This window comes from Pinus tabuliformis, chromosome 4_1, assembly GCF_031772625.1.
Source record: "Pinus tabuliformis cultivar Carrire ecotype Pingquan chromosome 4_1, CPIR1, whole genome shotgun sequence".
Lineage (NCBI taxonomy): Eukaryota > Viridiplantae > Streptophyta > Pinopsida > Pinales > Pinaceae > Pinus > Pinus tabuliformis.
Window position 1 is genome coordinate 384,706,783 of NC_142303.1, and position 19,259 is coordinate 384,726,041.

Consider the following 19,259-nt stretch of genomic DNA (forward strand, 5'->3'; position numbering starts at 1 on the left):
CATACTTTAAAAAACATTCACCAAGACTTCACAATGTTTTATTATTCAGTGAAAGATTTGCCAAGATCTTACAAGATTTTATAATTCAGTGAAATATTCGCCATGAATTTACAAGATAATATAATCTCGTGAGAGATTTACCAAAAGAATTATATATACATATTATATTATTGATAAAATCTCCTCCCGTTTTTTCTATGTATCATGGGGATTTGCCCATCTATTATACATAAAAATTCAGGGTGGTTCTTAAAATTTTCCCTGGTGCGAGGAGGTCATATCAATGTACATAGTTGTAAGCACACTTAGTAAGTAATTTATTGTACAATTGGCATATCAACAAACTCTCATTTATTGTCCAATTGGCATATCAACCAATACCCTTCTTAAATGTTGGGCTCCTCACAAGTTTGATATAAATGAAGGGCTTCATGCTATATTTCTTGGTCACACATCTAACTCTCTTTTTGCTTGATATGGCCTCAAGTCAAATGATACTTGTTTTCCTTTTGTTGGCTTTTGAGTCTATTAATTTTCTACTCATCTATTCTTTTATGTATGGAATTTACTGGAAAAATCTAATAAATGCTGTGATTTTCTTAGAAAAATCTAATAAATGCAGTGATTTTCTTGTTCCTTTTGTTGGCCTTGAATCTCTATTAATTCTTTGTTGTTCTCTATCTATGTATGGAGTTGAAGTGAATAATGATCCCATTTCTGATTTCACAAGAGCTAGTTGGAGTGATTTTCTTGTTCCTTTTTGTTGGACTTGGTCTTGACTCTCTGTTAATTATTTGTTGTTCTCTTTATGTGTATGGATTTCAAGTGCGTAATGATCCTACTTCTGATTTCATAAGAGATCCCTCAGTCTATGTTATCCTTGGTGCATTGATCAGCTAGTGGCTCCTTGGAAATATGGATGTGTAAATTCAATAAATGGATTGATTTCTATAGGCAACTATTATGTTTAAATATATAATTATTTTTTGATATATATCCTGCTCATATAATATGGTTAAATATATAGTACCAGGATATGGGAAAAACTGTACAATGTCTAGCAATATCATATTTTCTTCCCTACTTACATTCCCTAGACTTGAAATTTACGAGGCATTGTCTTCCTAGCTACTTCAGAAAAAGAGTTTATGTTTCACTCTCTACCTTTCCCTTCATTTCTTTGTAGTGATGAAAATTTTGTTGGAAATAATACTGAGAGGGCGGTGAATCAGTATTATCAGATCAATAATTTAATTTTCAAAACAGATTTGTATACGCTACGTCAGCTAAGTGAACTAGAGTGTATACGTGATTGTACTTAAGGCAACCAGTGTATATGCAGAGAACTTTTGATTTACCCAATTTATCATGCATTGAACTTTAACCAGTATATCAGGAATTCATTAGACAATGCAATAAAAGCAGAATAAAGAATCACACATAAGCAACACACATGAACACCAAGATATAAGGTGGAAACCCAATGTGGGTAAAAACCACCTGCTGCTGTCGTCTCTATATTCTTTTAATAATAAGAAAATTTGTTTATAATTTATGTACTAGTGTAGACTTATATCAGCACGCAAGATTCTACCTACAAAATGTTACAACCTTCTCTCGCTTCCTAGCTTCTCCTGGAAGGGAGCTACAACCTCCTAGCTCTTGTACTAACCGATATGTTTGCTAGTACGTATGAACTGACCTACAGAAGGCTATGACCTTCTCTCTTCCTCCAGGGACCACATTTCATAAATTTTCAGACTGGATCCATCAACAACATCATTCAATCATCAAATATATCTACATCAACCAATCACCTTTTGAACCAACCACAACCGAATCAATCATTCACTTAGACAAGCCATCAATATGTTCATTCAAAATACTATCACCAGAATACAATAACCAGAACCTAGAACTCTGCAACAGTAAAGAGAAACAACTGAAACATATTTTATAAGGTATATGCTACTTCCATGTGTCAAACCTGAGTGTACACACGCTTTTCTCAAAGCCAACTAGTGTATACATCTGCAAATATAAATTCAGATTTTTGCAGCTATTCCAGACTTTGGTTATACCCAGATCATATCATTTACAGAATAATATATGCATCGGTATTCAGATCTACAATATACATGAGAAAAAACAAATAATGGTAGTTCTTTTTACACCTTAAGATCTCGATCCATCATTAGATCTGATCCCTCATTATCTGCTAAGCTTCATCCTTGGTTCAGATCCAACAATGCACCATAACCCAATAACCTGCATACTAGATCTCACACGACATCAGATATTCAATACTTGCACACCTTGGCCTGATGATCTTCTCATCCTTTAATAGTTTTAGGCCTTTCTCAATACCATGGTCCAAAACCACTTAGGACCAATACCTTGGACCAAATACCTAGGGTCAATACCTCGAACTAGATACCCTAGACCCATACCATGGATCAAAATACCATGGACCAAATACTTCGGACCAAAAACTTAGTTTTCCAAGGTATATGTGCCTTTCCTTCTATGAAAGTTCATGTGTACATATACGTGACTTGTATACAGTGAACTTGCATGTATACACAACTTGGTCAATGGTGAGCCTACATATACCTCTCTTTCTTCATTCTGTGAAGATTGATCTGTAATTCTTTGCTATTTACCTGCTATACTTTGATCTTTCATCCAAGTGAGTTGCCATCAAGGACAATACTTGTATCATAATGCCAACAATCTCCCCCTTTGGACTTGATGTCAACAACCACACGAAGTCACTCTCCCCCTTTGGCATCAATGGCAAAAGGTCATGCTCCCCCTGAGTACATGCTGAATGCTGAAGTGTGATGATTGAGCTCCCATGATTGAGTCCATGCTCCTTTGAGCACAAGCAAAGCCTGCAACAAGATGTTCTAAAAGAATAACATGACTCTATACATACATCACCAATGACCTTCCTATCACCAATGACTCATACATACATCCATCTCCCAACCAAGTGGGGATATACCAAATTTGACTCATCCACCCAACCAAATGGGAATTTACCAATTGCTTATACATGACAAAAACAAGAAACATTACATCATCCATCCCATGCATAGAACAGTTACAGATTAGGTCTTTTCGTGACCTTTGCATTAAATGATATACATGACATATATAATAGAGACAAAATATCTTAAAGAAGACCATGATAGTCATCAGCAACATCTGTCAACAACATCCAGAGCAGCAACCCGTATATGTCCATCATCAGTTCCCAAAATATCACCAACCTGTGTCAAAGTATGTCAGCATATATCAATTCATCCTCTTGATCTCATCAAGATCAACTTGCTTCGTTCCCTTATCATAGCCTTCCATGAATCAACTAAGCATATGTCATATTTCCAATCGGTAGCACAAAATCATATCATATGTATGTGAAAACACCATAGACATCTTTATCAAGAGCTACATTCTCTTTCCACAAGAACCTTCATTATATCATCACTAGGGAATATTCCATATCATCAACCCATGTTCTCCCCCTGAACCTATTCCACCTGTTCACTGACAGATATGATCATTGCCTATGTTAGTAATAGATATCAAAGCACCATCATCAATCAAATATACATCAAGTTATCAACAACTTTATGAGGACCAATATATTTCCATATCTTATCAAGAGACTGTAACCATCATCAAATAGAGCAGATTATTGATAGAACTATAGTAGACCCCCTTTTTCTTCCTAAGTTTGTCCCACTGCTTTTATTCAAATCAACATATACGTGACTGTGCCCACATAAACCCACGTATGTACGTGAATACGCTTCATGAAACTTCTGTATAACCACCTTTCTCTGAAGAAAATATGATTTAACAGTAGGATGATGCAGCAACTACTCCCAACTTTCGTTTGATATATTAAAATGTCTCTTTGGGTCGTGGTTTAGTGAATATATTAGCAACCTGTTCTTTGGAGTGAACATACTCCAATTTGACCTTTTGTTCAGGCACTTATTCATGTATAAAATGATATTCGATGGGTATGTGCTTGGTCTTGGAGTGCATGACTGGATTCTTTGAAATATTGATGGCACTTGTATTATCACATAGAATGGAGATGGGTGGAGTACATGTGATCTGAGTGTCTTGTAAGTTTTGCATCATCCAAGGTAGTTGTGTGCAGCAAGATGCAGTAGCCACGTATTCTACTTCAGCTATAGATATTGAAATTGAACTTTGTTTCTTGTTGAACAAAGACACTAACCTGGAACCCATATAGAATGCACCACCACTAGTACTTTTTCTGTCATCAACACTTCCTGCCCAATATGCATCTGTATATGCATAAAGTGTAATATCTGTATCTTTAGGATACCATAAACCAAAGCTCTATGTTCCTTGAAGATATTTGAAAATCCTTTTGACTGCCTGAAGGTGTGATTCCTTTGGATTTTCTTGGAATCTTCCAACTATTCCTATTGCATGCATGATGTCAGGTAAGTACCTATTAGATCAAGTAGACTACCAATCATGGATATGTAAGTTGGTTGATGTACTGTTGCTGATTCATCATTTGAGCTGAGACTGCATCCTATTACCATTGGGGTACATACTAGTTTAGAATCTTCCATGCCGTACTTTTTCAAGATCTGTTTGAGATATTTGGTTTGTGAGAGAAAAATACCATCTTTATTTTGTTGAACTTGTAGACCAAGAAAATAGGTAAGCTCACCAAGCAAGTATATTTCAAATTCTTGCTGCATTACTAAAGCAAAATTCTAGCTCATAGATTCTTCATTGCTACCAAAAATGATATCATCAAGATAAACAACAATTATTGGCAATTTATCAGTCTCAATCTTTGTATATAGATTACTATCTACTGACCCCTTTGAAAAACCTTGGTGGTAGAGATATTTGTCAAGACGGTAATACCAAGTCCTTGGAGCCTGTTTTAGGCCATAGAGAGACTTTCTGAGTCTGCATACAAGTTTTGCATCATTTCCAAGAATTAATCATTCTGGTTGTTCAATATAGACCTCTTCTTCTAAGTCTCCATTAAGAAAGTCATATTTTACATCCATTTGGTATACTTTGAATTTCTGAAAACTAGAAAGAGCAAGAAATATTCTTATGGCTTCAAGTCTAACAACAGGTGCAAAAGTTTCATCAAAATCTATACCTTCTTGTTGAGCATATCCTTTACAAACAAGTTTGGCCTTGTTTCTAATAACTTCTCCATTTTTGTTCAGCTTCTTTTTGAATATCAATTTAGTTCCTACGATATTCTTATCATGAGGACTAGGAACTAATTCCCAATTATTATTCTTTTCAATTTGCTCAAGATTTTCATTCATGGCCTTGACCCAACATTCATCTTTGCATGCTTCATTTACATTTTGAGGTTTGGTGGAAGATAGTAAGGCTAGATAGCTTGAGGCTTTTGCAAAGTTCTTCTTCTCGGCACACCTGCCCCTTTTTCCCCTAAAGTTTGAGTTTCTGGATGATTTTTTTGAACATATCTAGATGAAGTCTTTTGTTATACTATTATCTCTTCTTCTGGTGCTTCATTGGTCTCTTCTTCAGAATCAGTGTGATTTGATGTGGGAAAACGATCCTCATCGTCTTGATTATCATAATCTTCAGTTTTTATCTATTTTGGATTTTTGCATGCTTGATCAACCACAACATCAATACTTCCAATAATTTATCTAAGTCTTTTATTATAAAATTTATATCCTTTACTTTGGGAAGAGTAGCCAAGAAGAATACCTTCATCTACTCTAGTTTCAAACTTACCAACTTTTTCATCAATCATTTTGATGTAATATTTGCTTCCAAAAACTTTCAAGTATTTTACAGTAGTACCATACCAAAGTTCATGTGGAGTTTGAGTGCTATTTACTCGAACATTTTCTTGGTTGAGAATTGTGATGGCGGCAAATGCAGCTTCACCCCAGAAGCTTGCAGGAGTTCCAGATTCATCTAGCATAGCTCAAGCCATTTGTTGAATAGTTATGTTCATTCTTTCTACCACTCCATTTTGCTGAGGAGTCCTTGCTATGGAGAACTGCCATTTCATTCCATGTTGTTCACAAAAGTCATCAAAGAACTCATCTGAGGTAAATTCTTCTCCTCGATTAGATCTGAGGCATTTGATTTTGCGATCTGATTCATTTTCAATGAAATATTTGAGGGTTTTGAATTTTTCAAATGCTTCATCTTTATGCTTTAGAAGACCTATCCAAAACATTCCAGAAATATCATCAATGAATAATATAAAGTATTCTTCTACATGAGATGACCTTTTCCTTGATGATCCACATAAATCAGTATGAACAAGTTCAAGAGGCTTACTATCCGACCCTTCCTTTTCGATGAAGTGAGATCTGGTTTGCTTACAGAATTGACATGATTTTCATATTGTATTTTCAGGAATTTTGATATCAGGAAGATCACGAAGACCTTAGAATCTTCATGCTTTTCTTATTTGAGAAAAGCTTAGATGCACAAATATTCTCTGCCATAGCCAGTTTTCATCATTTTTGCTTAGATAGCATTGTTGTTGTCCTCCCTTGAGTATGTATAAGTTCTTTGGAGTTCTTGTAACTTTGATCACGGTTTCTCCTGTATGAAGCTCATGAACAACACATCTGTTTGATTGAAATACCACTTCATTTCCTTGATCACACATTTGACTGACACTCAATAGGTTATACTTTAGACCATCAACATACATAACATTCCCAGCATTAACCTTTTCTTTCAAGAAAATAGAGCCTTTACCTTTTATGACAGCAGGAGTGTCATTTCCAAATAAAACATTCTTTTCCTTTTCTAACGCATTATATGAGTGAAGCTTTTCTTTGTCACCTGTCATGTGTTTTGAGCATCCATTATCGATGTACCATTGATTTTCTTGTCCTTCTGCATACAAGGCTATACCACATCTTTTTGTTTGTGGTTCTTTCATTCTCCATATTTTGGGATTTAATGGAGTTTTCTCCTTTTGAGATATTTACCGAAATTTACTTCTACATTCAAATTCTTCATGGCCAAAGTTTTTATATATTGAGTATTCTATTTCATTTTCAAGAAGAGAAAAGTTATTATAGGAAATTTTCTTGATCCCTATCACATTCCTTTGATTTCATGCTTCTCTAGTCATGATGGTCTTGTAAGCAACACATTCAGCAGCTTTGTGTCCAAAGTTATGACATGAAAAACATTGACCATTAAAGAAGTTCCTGCGATTATCAAATCTATTGACCTAGTGATTGTAGTTTCTATCGATATTCATCTTTGAAGCAAATTGAGTATGATTTACCTGAGGTTGGTTGTGGCTTCTATTCATCCTTGAAGTAAATTGAGCCAGATTTACCTGTTGATCTGGTTTATGCCTTTGCTAACGATTGTCATACTATTCATTGTTCATTGCTGCATCAAAATAGATTTTAGTGGAGGATGACGGCTTCTGTGATTGAGATGCCTCTTTAGTATATCCAAGACATGTCTTTATCAGAGGAGAAAGCTGCACTTTGATAATTTCATTTAAGGTTTCTAATCCTTTGGCAAATCTAAGATTAAGAGAATTTTTTTTCTCAAGATACTTTCTTAGAGCCACAATTTCACATTCTAGTTTTTCATTGTTTTATTCTCTTTCAGCAAGTTGGTATGTCAAGGTATATATAATCATATTCTTTTCTTCTAAACAGATTTTGATTAAGATATTTCTTCATAAAGGACATCCTCATCTAAAGCATCCCAAAAATTATCATCTTCATAAGCCATCTGAGGTCTATAGTCATTATTATTTTCATCTTCATCACTATTTGATAAACCACTGCTATCTTCATAAGTATAGTAGCTCTTTTTACTTACACATTTTTTTCTATTCCATTTTGTAGATTCCTTCCCTTTATCATATTGATCTTTATGAGGACATTTGGTAGCATAATGACTGACTCTACCACAGGCAAAACATTTGAAAGGTACTTTACCTCTGAATCTTCTGGAACCTCGTTGAAGCTTATTGACAAAGTTTACTTCATCTTCTTCTTCTGAAATATGTCCCGATTCATTGAGTTCTTCTTTTCCTTTTGTTGAAGCTTTAAATGCAGCTTCTCTCATATCTGATGGGCCTCCTTTTCTCATCTCAAAGGCAGTTAATATTCCGTGAAGTTGTGTCATAGTAATAGTCTGTAGATCCTGTTTTTCTTCTATGGCAGATACTTTTGATTGAAATTTAGCAGAGAAGGATCTTAAAACTTTCTCAACTAAGGTAACTTCCTTTATCTCTTCACCTAGATTCTTTATGCAATTAAGTACCTCATCTATATGTAAGAAGTAACTCGCTATACTTTCATCATTGTGCATCTTAAGAGTTTCATATTGAATTGTGAGAGTTTGTAGTTTAGCATTTTTTACCTGAGAGTCTCCTTCGTAGCTTAGAATGATTTCGTCCCATATTTATTTCACTGATTTGAGCTGCATAACTTTGACAAACTCTGATTGTGACAAACTTCCCAATAATGTATTAACAGCCTTGGAATTGGTTTCATATTTCTTTTTACATGTCGTATCTATAAGAATTGCTGATGAAAATGTATATCCTCCTTCCATGATTTCCCAGACATCTGTTCCAAGAGATTGAAGATAGGTTGTGGTTCTTATCTTCCAATAAACAAAGTTTCTCCCATTAAAGATTGGCGGTCTGATGGATCCCCCACTTTCTTGATTACTCATGATGATGGATCTTCCTTCAAGAGATCAAGCTTCTTCTGAAGGACCTGCTCTGATACCAATTATTGGAAATAATACTGAGAGGGGGGGTGAATCAATATTATCAGATCAATAATTTAATTTTCAAAATAGAGTTGTATACGCTATGTCAGCTAAGTGAACTAGCGTGTATACGCGACTGTACTTAAGGCAACCAACGTATATGCAGAGAACTTTTGATTTACCCAATTTATGATGGATTGAACTTTAACCACTATATTAGGAATTCATTAGATAGTGCAATAAAAGTATAATAAAGCATCACACATAAGCAACACAAATGAACACCAATATATAAGGTGGAAACACAATGTGGGTGAAAACCACCTGGTGCTATTGTCTTTGTCTTCTTTTAATAATAAGAAAATATGTTTACAATTTTTGTACTGGTGTAGACTTATACCAGCATGCAGACTTCTACATGCAGAAGGTTATAACCTTATCTCGTTTTCTAGCTGCTCCTGGAAGGGAGCTACAATCCCCTAGCTCTTGTACTAGATGATATGTTTTCTAGTACGTAGGTGCCAACCTTCTCTCTTCCTCCAGGAACCATGTTTCATAAATTTTCAGACTGGATCCATCAACAACATCATTCAATTATCAAATATATATACATCAACCAATCACCTTTTTAACCAATCACATCCAAATCAATCATTCACTTAGACAACCCATCAATCTGATCATTCAAATTACTGTCACTAGAATACAGAAACCAGAACCCAAACTAGAACCCGGAACTCTGCAACAGTAAAGAGAAACAACTGAAACATATTTTATAAGGTATACGCTACTTCCATGTGTCGAACCTATGTGTACACGTGCTTTACTCAAATCCAACCAAAATATACATCTGCAAATATAAATTTAGAGTTTTGCAGCTATTCCAGACTTTGGATTTGAGAGATCTGTGGTTTTTATCTTTTGAATTGACCGGAGAATCCACAGTATAAACATTTTTGAACCAACGTTTCAAATCCCAAGTGGGATCCATCATCAGGGTTGAAGAATGATGATAAAAGAAGAGCAAACAGGGAGAATAAATACTAACGAGGAAGAAAATTGTTTAAGGAGGAACAAACTGTCGGCTAGAATCCTTAATTTTATATAATATTTATTATTATTATTTTTTATTTCATATTAAATATTATTAATAATTATCATTTAAAATAAATTAATATAATAATAACTTATACATTAATTAATATAATATTAATATGATAATAATCAATTATTATATAATAAATAATTAATTATTACTAAATAATAATAATTAAAAATTATAATAATTATTATTAATTAATAATTAAATTAATAAGATTAAAACATATTATAAATGATTAATATTTACAGCTAACTTAAATAATAAATTTAATTCATACTCACTGATTAATATATTAATTTAAATCATATTAGAATATATAAATAATTAATAATTAAAATAGATAAATATAATAATTCATATATTAATTAATAAAATAACTAATATTCCAGACTTTAGTTATACCCAGATCATATCATTTACAGAATAATATATGCATCACTATTCAGATCTAGAATATACATGAGCAAAAACACATAATGATATTTCATTTTACGCCTTAAGATCCTGATCCATCATTATATCTGATCCGTCATCATCTGCTAAGATTCATCCTTGGTTCAGATCGAACAATGCACCATAACCTAATAACCTACATACTAGATCTCGCACTTCATCAGATATTCGATACGTGCACACCTTGGCCCAATGATCTTCTCCTCCTTTAATAGTTTTAGGCCTTTCTCAATACCATGGACCAAAGCCACTTAGGACCAATACCTTGGACCAAATACCTAGGGTCAATACCTGAGACTAGATACCTTGGACCAATACCAAGGATCAAAATACCATGGACGAGATACTTTGGACCAAAAACTTAGATTTCCAAGGTATACGTGTTTTTCCTTCTGTGAAAGTGTGTGTGTACATATACGCGACTTGTATATAGTGAACCTGCGTGTATACGTAGCTTGCATATACCTCTCTTTCTTTGGACCAAAAACTTAGATTTCCAAGGTATACGTGTTTTTCCTTCTGTGAAAGTGTGTGTGTACATATACGCGACTTGTATATAGTGAACCTGCGTGTATACGTAGCTTGCATATACCTCAATGGTTAGCCTGCATATACCTCTCTTTCTTCATTTTGTGAAGACTGATCTCTAATTCTTTGATGTTTACCTACTATACTTTGATCTTTCATCTGAGTGAGTTTCCATCAAGGACAATACCTATATCATAATGCCAACAAATGTATGTCCTTTGCAGGTTGTCCTTGCAGTGATATCTCCAGGTTGGGATTCTTCATTTGCATCCCCAACTGTAATGACATTAGCAATTGTAGTTGCTGGGGCGAGTGGTGGCGATGTTGCATCTTCCAAAAATACATCCTTGAGACGTGAGATGTCAGTTATGGAAAGAAGAGCATGAAGGTTGCGTAGATTTACAAGCTTTCAAAAGGCACCTACTTTATCACAAATTCATGAGCCTATACCAAAGGACAAGAAAACTACAAAGGCAGCAGCTTTAGCAGCTGCACGAGATCTTGAGCGGAGTGCCAAAATTGGTTATGGAAGGGATCTAAGTACTATTTTGGTGGCAACATCAACACAGATGGAGTAATTTTGAGGCAATGGGAACTTTGCGGTTGGCATGTCGTGAATTAGCTTACCTTACTATGGCTTCAGAAAATGATTTTTCTATGATTTTCTTGAAATATATTCAAGTATTGGCTATGATGGTTGATAAAGAAAGAAACATGAGGCAAGTAGAGGTATATATATTTCTTTATGACTGAGGCATAAATTTTTTTGGTATAATTTGAATTATAATTTATAATTTTGATTGCTTATCTCTTATTATTATATGCATATTGATAGGTGTGCCTTAGTTGCTATTGTTGATGGATTTTAGGCAAAAGTGGGAGCACGTGTAATGCAACGACTTATCTACTACTTGATTTAACATGAATCTCTCTTTGGGCTACTAGGATACCAGCTTGGTCAACCAGAACATGTTAGTTTTGAATCATTTTACTCTATTTTTCGATGTCTTTGAAAGTAGATAATAATAATTCAATGAATTATATGAAGTTTATTTAAATAAGAATTATCTTAGCCTCTACAACATTTCACATGCTATTCATTTCAAACATATGTATAATTTTTAATTGAATATATACAAGATATACACAGGTATACTGGAAGATGGATTTTGTGGAAAACTCTCTTCTTATGTGAAGACCCTTTCAGAAGAACTACAATGGAAAAACATATAAAAGAGTAGCTGCAAATTATGATGATTTTAAACATATGGGTCAACACAACATCAAAGGGAGCAGGGATTCTGGCAATGAGGCTAAAAGTTCATTGGGAAATTCTCTTCCTACAAATGCTTCTTTGTTATTGCCAGAGGAAAGTTTGCTTGAAGAAGGACATGAAGATGAAGGAACTAGAAGTGATTTTGAAATCACTGAAGATAAAAAGGATGATTTAGAGCATGGTTTTGTATCTTCATAGGATATATCTTAACCATAAGATGAATCAACACTGGACTGAGTTAAATCTAGTAAATATCGAGATTTCCAACAATGCCATAATACTGTCTGGATCTATAGTGATTGGGGCAGATGAGAGGATGCTTTTGGAAATTCCAGCAATGATGGTCCAACCATTGAGATTAATGTAGGGAAGATTTCAGGTGAGTGTGTTTCCATTGAATTTCTCTATAAGGAACCTCTTGATAAATTGCTTCCATGTGCACCTTGTTGATTCTCTGTTCTGTCTGCAATGCCTTCTGATTTGGCAGAGTATTTCTGTTATTATTTATTTCTTTGGTTGTTCAGCAAAATGTTTGTATGTAGTATTTAGGATTTCTTTTTCTGTATATGTGCTTGCTAACCTAACTACTTTTCTATTTGTGCTTAGAATTTTGGTTAAAACTTTGCACTTTTCAGCTAGTCTTCATAGATTGTAATTCTTGTAAAATGGATCTTAATTTCATTGAAGGTATGACTATCACTAACTGGCTGGATGATGGATTTTACCAGGGTTGTGGGCATTCTAAGCATGGAAAATATGCCAACAACAACGTGCTAAATATTATTTCTCATATTGTTGCATGGGAGAAAAGTCCTAAAGGAACTATTAGGATATTTCCCCAAAAGGGTGATGTTTGGGCCCTGTACAAAGTGGAATTCTTCTTGGAATGAAGACACTCCTCTAGAAGTTAAATGTAAGTATGAAATGGGAGAAATTGCAAATGACTTGTGGAAGAGGTTGGAGTGAGTGTGGTTCCTCTTGTCAAGATTGATGGTTTCAAGTCTATGTATCAAAGGAAGTAGGCAGTTAACTTGTTTTCGAGGAAGGAGATTCTTAGCTCTTTTCATCAACTTCTAGCAAACAGACTTTTGGGTGAAGAATCCCCAAATTTACCTCAAAATTTTTGTGAGCTGGACCTTGCTGCAACTCCTGAAGATGAATTCAAGGCAACTTGATCACTTTGATTTTTAATTAGGACTTCAACTTTTGTGGTTTCGGGGTGTAATTTGGATATGTGGTAAAACAAAATATACCATACTCTTTTGACTACCATGCAGTAGGATTAAATTGAGCTTTCAAAGCTACACATGACTTCTTTGGAAGTGTAATTACAGAGTAAGTTGTTAGCTTTGGTTACATTGAATGGCCAAGCAGATGTTGGTTGTGCACTAACCTTCTCTTCTAGGGTGCAAGTTAAATATGAGGACATGGTTGACTCTCATTTTTTATCGTTACTAATAGTTAATGATAGTTGTGCTTGGTTATCTAACTTGTTGCAAAACGTTTAGGGATGGATAGGAGGATGGCTATGCCAATTTCTCTGTACTTTATCTTTAGTTCATGTTGTGAAAGATTACTTGAAAAAATTCATATTTCTAGAATATATGAAGAGTTGAAAGATTTTAAACGTAAACCATTCAATAGTTCTGGAAAGATACTGAAGGCTGGTGATAATTCTAGTTACTTTTTTTCTATATGAATACATTAAATAGTTTGTAAATTATTTATAATAGTAGCTTGTTGTTTGAGTCGTGCTACATGAGTGTGACATTGAACTAACTCCATTTAGTTATTTTTATCAAGTTAAAAATAGGGGCTGCAGGATTTTAGATTTTACAAAGTTTACGCTATTATGTGTCGAGCATGTTTTTTCAAATCAATGCCTATATATGCAATTTCAAGGACTACCATAACTCTCACATAACTCATTAAGGCTACTAGCTCAATGGAAGAGTGTCTGTATTATAAGCAGGAGGTCAGTGGTTCGATTCCACTATTGCCTAATATGAAATAATCAATGTTATTGTAGCTTATTTTTAATTAAATAATTTTAATACTTGTTTATTTTCAGTGGTGATATATTTTTCTAGATTCATTAGTTTATATTGTCTTTAAAGAGACAAAAGTGATATTGTATTATCTTTGAATGTAATTTTTTATTGTCTCTAGAGAGACAATAATTAGGATCAAAGACATTGTCTCTTTAAAGACAAAATTTCTTTAATCTCAACGATTGTCTCTAGAGAGACAAAAATGCTTGTGTTATATATGGTCTTTATAGAGACAATATTTTAAGACAATTTAATTTGAGACACCCGCTTAAAGACAATATTTAAGACAATACACATGTTTTCTTTTGTCTCAAGTTAAGAGAATTTGCCTAAAAATTGTCTTAAATATTGTCTTAAAACCCCCCTTCTTGTTGTAGTGTGCAACGATATTAATGTTGTTGAGAAGTGGAACCAGCCTCTAGACCTTCCATAAGAGCCGTAGGCAGTAGAGCTAGTGCACAGGATCTGTTACAAGAGCCATAAGCAGTAGAATTAGTGCACGCGGTAATAATTTTATAGTAGCTATTTATTTTAAAAATGGAGCAAATAGTAGTTGAAAATTTCAATGGATAAAATATCTATATTTGGAATCTGAAATTCCAAATGAATTTTATGCATAAAAAGTTATGGAGCTTAGTAAAAGGATTAGAACTAGCACCTCAAGACCCTAGACAATTAACTAAATGGAAGAAAAGGGAAGAGGGAGCTAAGTCTATTATAGGTCTCTCTTTCTCACATTCAAAAGTTCATGTTATAGACATAGAAAAGTCCTATCTCATAAATATGGGAAGAGTTAAGTACAATATCTAGGGAAAAGGTCGTGAATGAAAAATAACCTTTGAAATTGTTGTTATTCATACTCAAAATGAATGATGGGGCATCATTGCATACACACATAAATGTTTGAAAGTCACTTATAAGGCAATTGGAGGAAATTCAAGTGAAAATAGAAGTAGAAGGTGCCAAGGTTATCTTGTTAAACAACTTATATTATAATTCTGATAATTCTATTTTCACCTTAACTCAATTTTCCCCTCGATCATTAAATAAAATGATTGCAACGCTCTTAGCAAAAGAGAAGAGGATGAAATCATGTAACACAAAATACAACTCACATGATGAGATGGCATTATTCTCAAGGAGCATAGTCAATAAAATCAGGAACTCAGTAGAATGTTTTTATTGCCAAAAACATGGACACACAACATTTGATTGCAAACTTCATGCCATAGATCTCTTAAATGGAAAATTAAACGAATTGGCCAACATAGATATCATTGAATATTTTCCAGAAGGCAACCTTGAGGACTTCTTAGATTGTGACAATGATAGTGACTTTAATACAAAGCCTCTCATTCTTTTCTGAAACAACTATAAGTTATAGTATTAGTTCGATGTTATCAATGTGTGTATGTGTGTGCTAAGAAAGCTCGGTTGCATAATTGACTATTGGATAAGATTTGTACTTAGACATGTTACCTATATAACTGGAAGTGTGTATTTTGGTGCATATTACTAGGATGGAAACTTTTTTATAGAGTTATTCAATATCCAGGCTATTATTCGGGCTAGTCAAGAAATGTCAATTCTACAAAGTTAATCAATCATGGTTAGAGGCAGTTATATTTCAAATGGAGATCAAGTGGTAGCTGGTGTGGTTGTGAAAAAAGAGCAGTGTCTCCAAGATATCCTGGTGTGAACATAATCGTCGATGAAGACCATATTAGACTGATGTGATTTATATGTAATTTGTGACACATGTAATAATGTAAGTGTTAAGGGGGGAACTTGGAAATAATGTTTACTTTAGAAAATAGGTAAGATTGGTTTGTTAGCTGATTGAGTTGGTGAAATAGTTTCTCAACAACTAATCACTTTGTTTGGAATCTGTTAGATATCATAAGCACCATAAATATGTGATGTATTTGTGATTTGAGATATAATAGAAAAATATAATTGTTTGTGTGTGTACACATCTCTCTATTCTTTTCAAGACTAAAGAAACATAAACATTAACTAAAATATAACTTTATTTTAAATAATTATTATAAAAGAATTAATATATAAATTAAACATATATACATTTAAAAAACTATTAATTATGTGATTCACCACACTTAAGGTAACATGGGGATTAATAACTCATAAATATGAACCAATACCATGGCTTATCAATACCACATACCCAAAAAACATAACTAGTTTCATATGGCATCATTTTCACTAATCAAATTAATTAAAAGGGAAAAAGTGTGTGACTAATTTTGAAATAAATCTCAACCTTTAATCTATGATAACTACTAAGAATACTCTAGCATTAAGAATGTTATAAAATATTCAATGGAGATTTAATCTCTACAATCCAACAAATTATTTTTGATAATTAAATTAAAATTCTAAATTTCTTATTTTAAAATAGACATACTTATCTACATAATAAATTTTATTGGTATTAAAACATGATTCACAATTTCATTAATTTTTCATATTTAAAGCTAATAATTTTAAATAAACTATTTAAAAATAAAAATATGTTTTCAAATCTCTCTTGAGGGTAATGTGCTTGAAAATGAAGTCCCACCTAATCAGAAATCTTGAATTCAAATCTTATGTAATGGCCATGAGAAATTAACTAATAATTACCCATCATGCTAGCCAAATATGTGATACACATTAAATATTTAACATACAGTCCATTACTTATGTGTATTTAATACGTGTCATGTTTAATAAATTCGAACCGAAGAAATATATTGGAAACATACCGATTTTTCATTATTTGAATGTATTGCATTCTCTGTTTGCAGAATATGTATTTTCTTTGTTTTGTCATCACGTTTCTGGGGTCGCGAGATTATCAAAATCGTAGTGAAAGAGTCGTATGTACAATAACATTAAAAAAAACGTGTGAGGGAAATTGAAAGCACCTTTTACAAATTGATATTATGAGGTACTCATTATTCAGATTGTTATAGTTAGCAAAAATATTTAAGAAACAACTTACTTCACCATTTGTTCGATCCATTTTATCATATTTGTGTTACTAGGTTAAACATTGTTCTAGTTGTAGTAGGCCATATTACTTAGGTCTGTATGGGCTTTTATATGGTATTATTGTTATATTTCAGTGGTTAGAAAATAGGTGTCTATTTCTTGTGTCTTCATTTATGAAGAGTATGTATTGTGGTATTAATACTTCAACACTGGTTTTATGTATGTACTGTATCATATTTTTGTTATTAGGTTAAACATTGTTTTGTTGGTTATATGGTTTAGGGTTTTATTTTTTATATGGTATTATTGCTATATTTCAGTGGCTGGAAAATAGGTGTTCATTTTTTAACCTTAGTATCAATGTTTTTAAGCTTAGTATCAATGTTTTTACATAATAAGTTTATTATTTTTTAATATTAATATAAATTATTTTAAATTTTAAAAAAATCATAAAATTTTGATGTTTTAATTTAATGCCATAATTATATTAAAAATTTCCAAATTTTTATTATCTCAAATTGAAAATTTGATTGGTGCATGTTTAATCTCGCTATTCTATTAATTCATTGGACATGCTTAGCAAGACATTCCCCTATTCATAAAGTACATTTATAGTCTATCTCTGTTGTTCTCCTTGAGTTCCATTCTACGGAGGCCAATTGGAACCATCCTTTGCGGCCCTGAATGCCTTACCAGAGCAATAAGCTTCCCACGCTTTAGAATTTTTGTCATTGACACAAACTTACTTAAATCTGTCGTTTCGTCGTCCATTACCTCAGCTGGCATGAGCGCATGACGCCAAAACGACATCGGTCTCTGAGCATTCTATTGGTATTGAAGAGGTGTGTAGAGCTATATATTGAGATTATGTGAAAACATATGGTGTCTTCCTATTTGTACCTTATTCATTTTGTTCATCAATCTTTTACGGAGGGAAACTCTAAAGTATTAACCAACTTGCATCATGGGATAGTTCTCTACTCTGATATGCCATTAAATTCCAATTGCGGTGCCTCTACATGATATGTCTTGTTTTGTTGAATGTCCATCTCCTCGTTTTTTCTTCTGAGAATGTGGAAATAGTCTTTAGAAGAAAAAGTCTTGAGCTTGGTTTGGTTTTTATTCTATTAAAGAGAAGAGACGATTGACTCTTAGTTGGATCAGATCCTTCGAAAAGGTACCGAAGGGTTATAAGTCAATCCCAATAATTCAATAATATTGAAAAGACATTCAGATTCTTGGTTATATAGAGACCTTTATATAAACCATATACATATGCAACGTTGTTTGATTTATTCTCAAGCCCCCATCATACTTGATATCTAGTTTTCCATTAAGATTTAGAAAAATTCCTCACCTTCTCCAACATCTTAAACATAATAAATTTCACTAAACATTAAAATATTTATTTAATCATACATTTAATTAAATTTTCAAAAACAATAAAAATAAATTAAATTATAATTTTATATATATATATATATATACTCTTGAATTTTCCATATTTTTATTTCATATATAGATATTAATTACTTAAAATAAAAATGTGAAAAATTCCATATATAGATATTAAATGCGAAAACTTCAAGAGTATTTCCCTACATTTTATGGATGATGAATTGGAAAAATTGTCTCTATTTTTAGTGGGTAAATCTTCACCCTTATTATTACTAGACCTAACCTCAAAAGAATCAAAAAAAAGAATCAGCAACATCAGGCAACAATATCAAAAAACCTCGAGTTTAACTTTAGAGCACTGCTAACCCTTGAATTAATATAAATTTAACACTCTTCATTTATTTATTTTATGGTTAAAGGTATTATTACATAATTTTGAAAATACACACATCTTTATTTATTTTATGGTTAAAGGTATTATTACATAATTTTGAAAATACACACATCTTTATTTATTTTATGGTTAAAGATATTATTACATAATTTTGAAAATACACACATCTTTATTTAGTTGATATAGTACTTTATTTTTATAATTAAATATGCATTTGCATAATACATTAATTTTAAATTTTTTAATCATATCAAAATTTATTGGTACATAGGTTAGGTTATGAGT

At 32.8% G+C, this 19,259-nt stretch overlaps 1 pseudogene; it reads right to left on the reverse strand.

Moving 5' to 3' along the window:
• The window catches only part of LOC149175895 (putative aquaporin PIP2-8), a 43,597-nt pseudogene extending 25,605 nt beyond the window's left edge, over nt 1–17,992 (reverse strand).
• Between the last annotated feature and the right edge of the window lie 1,267 nt (nt 17,993–19,259).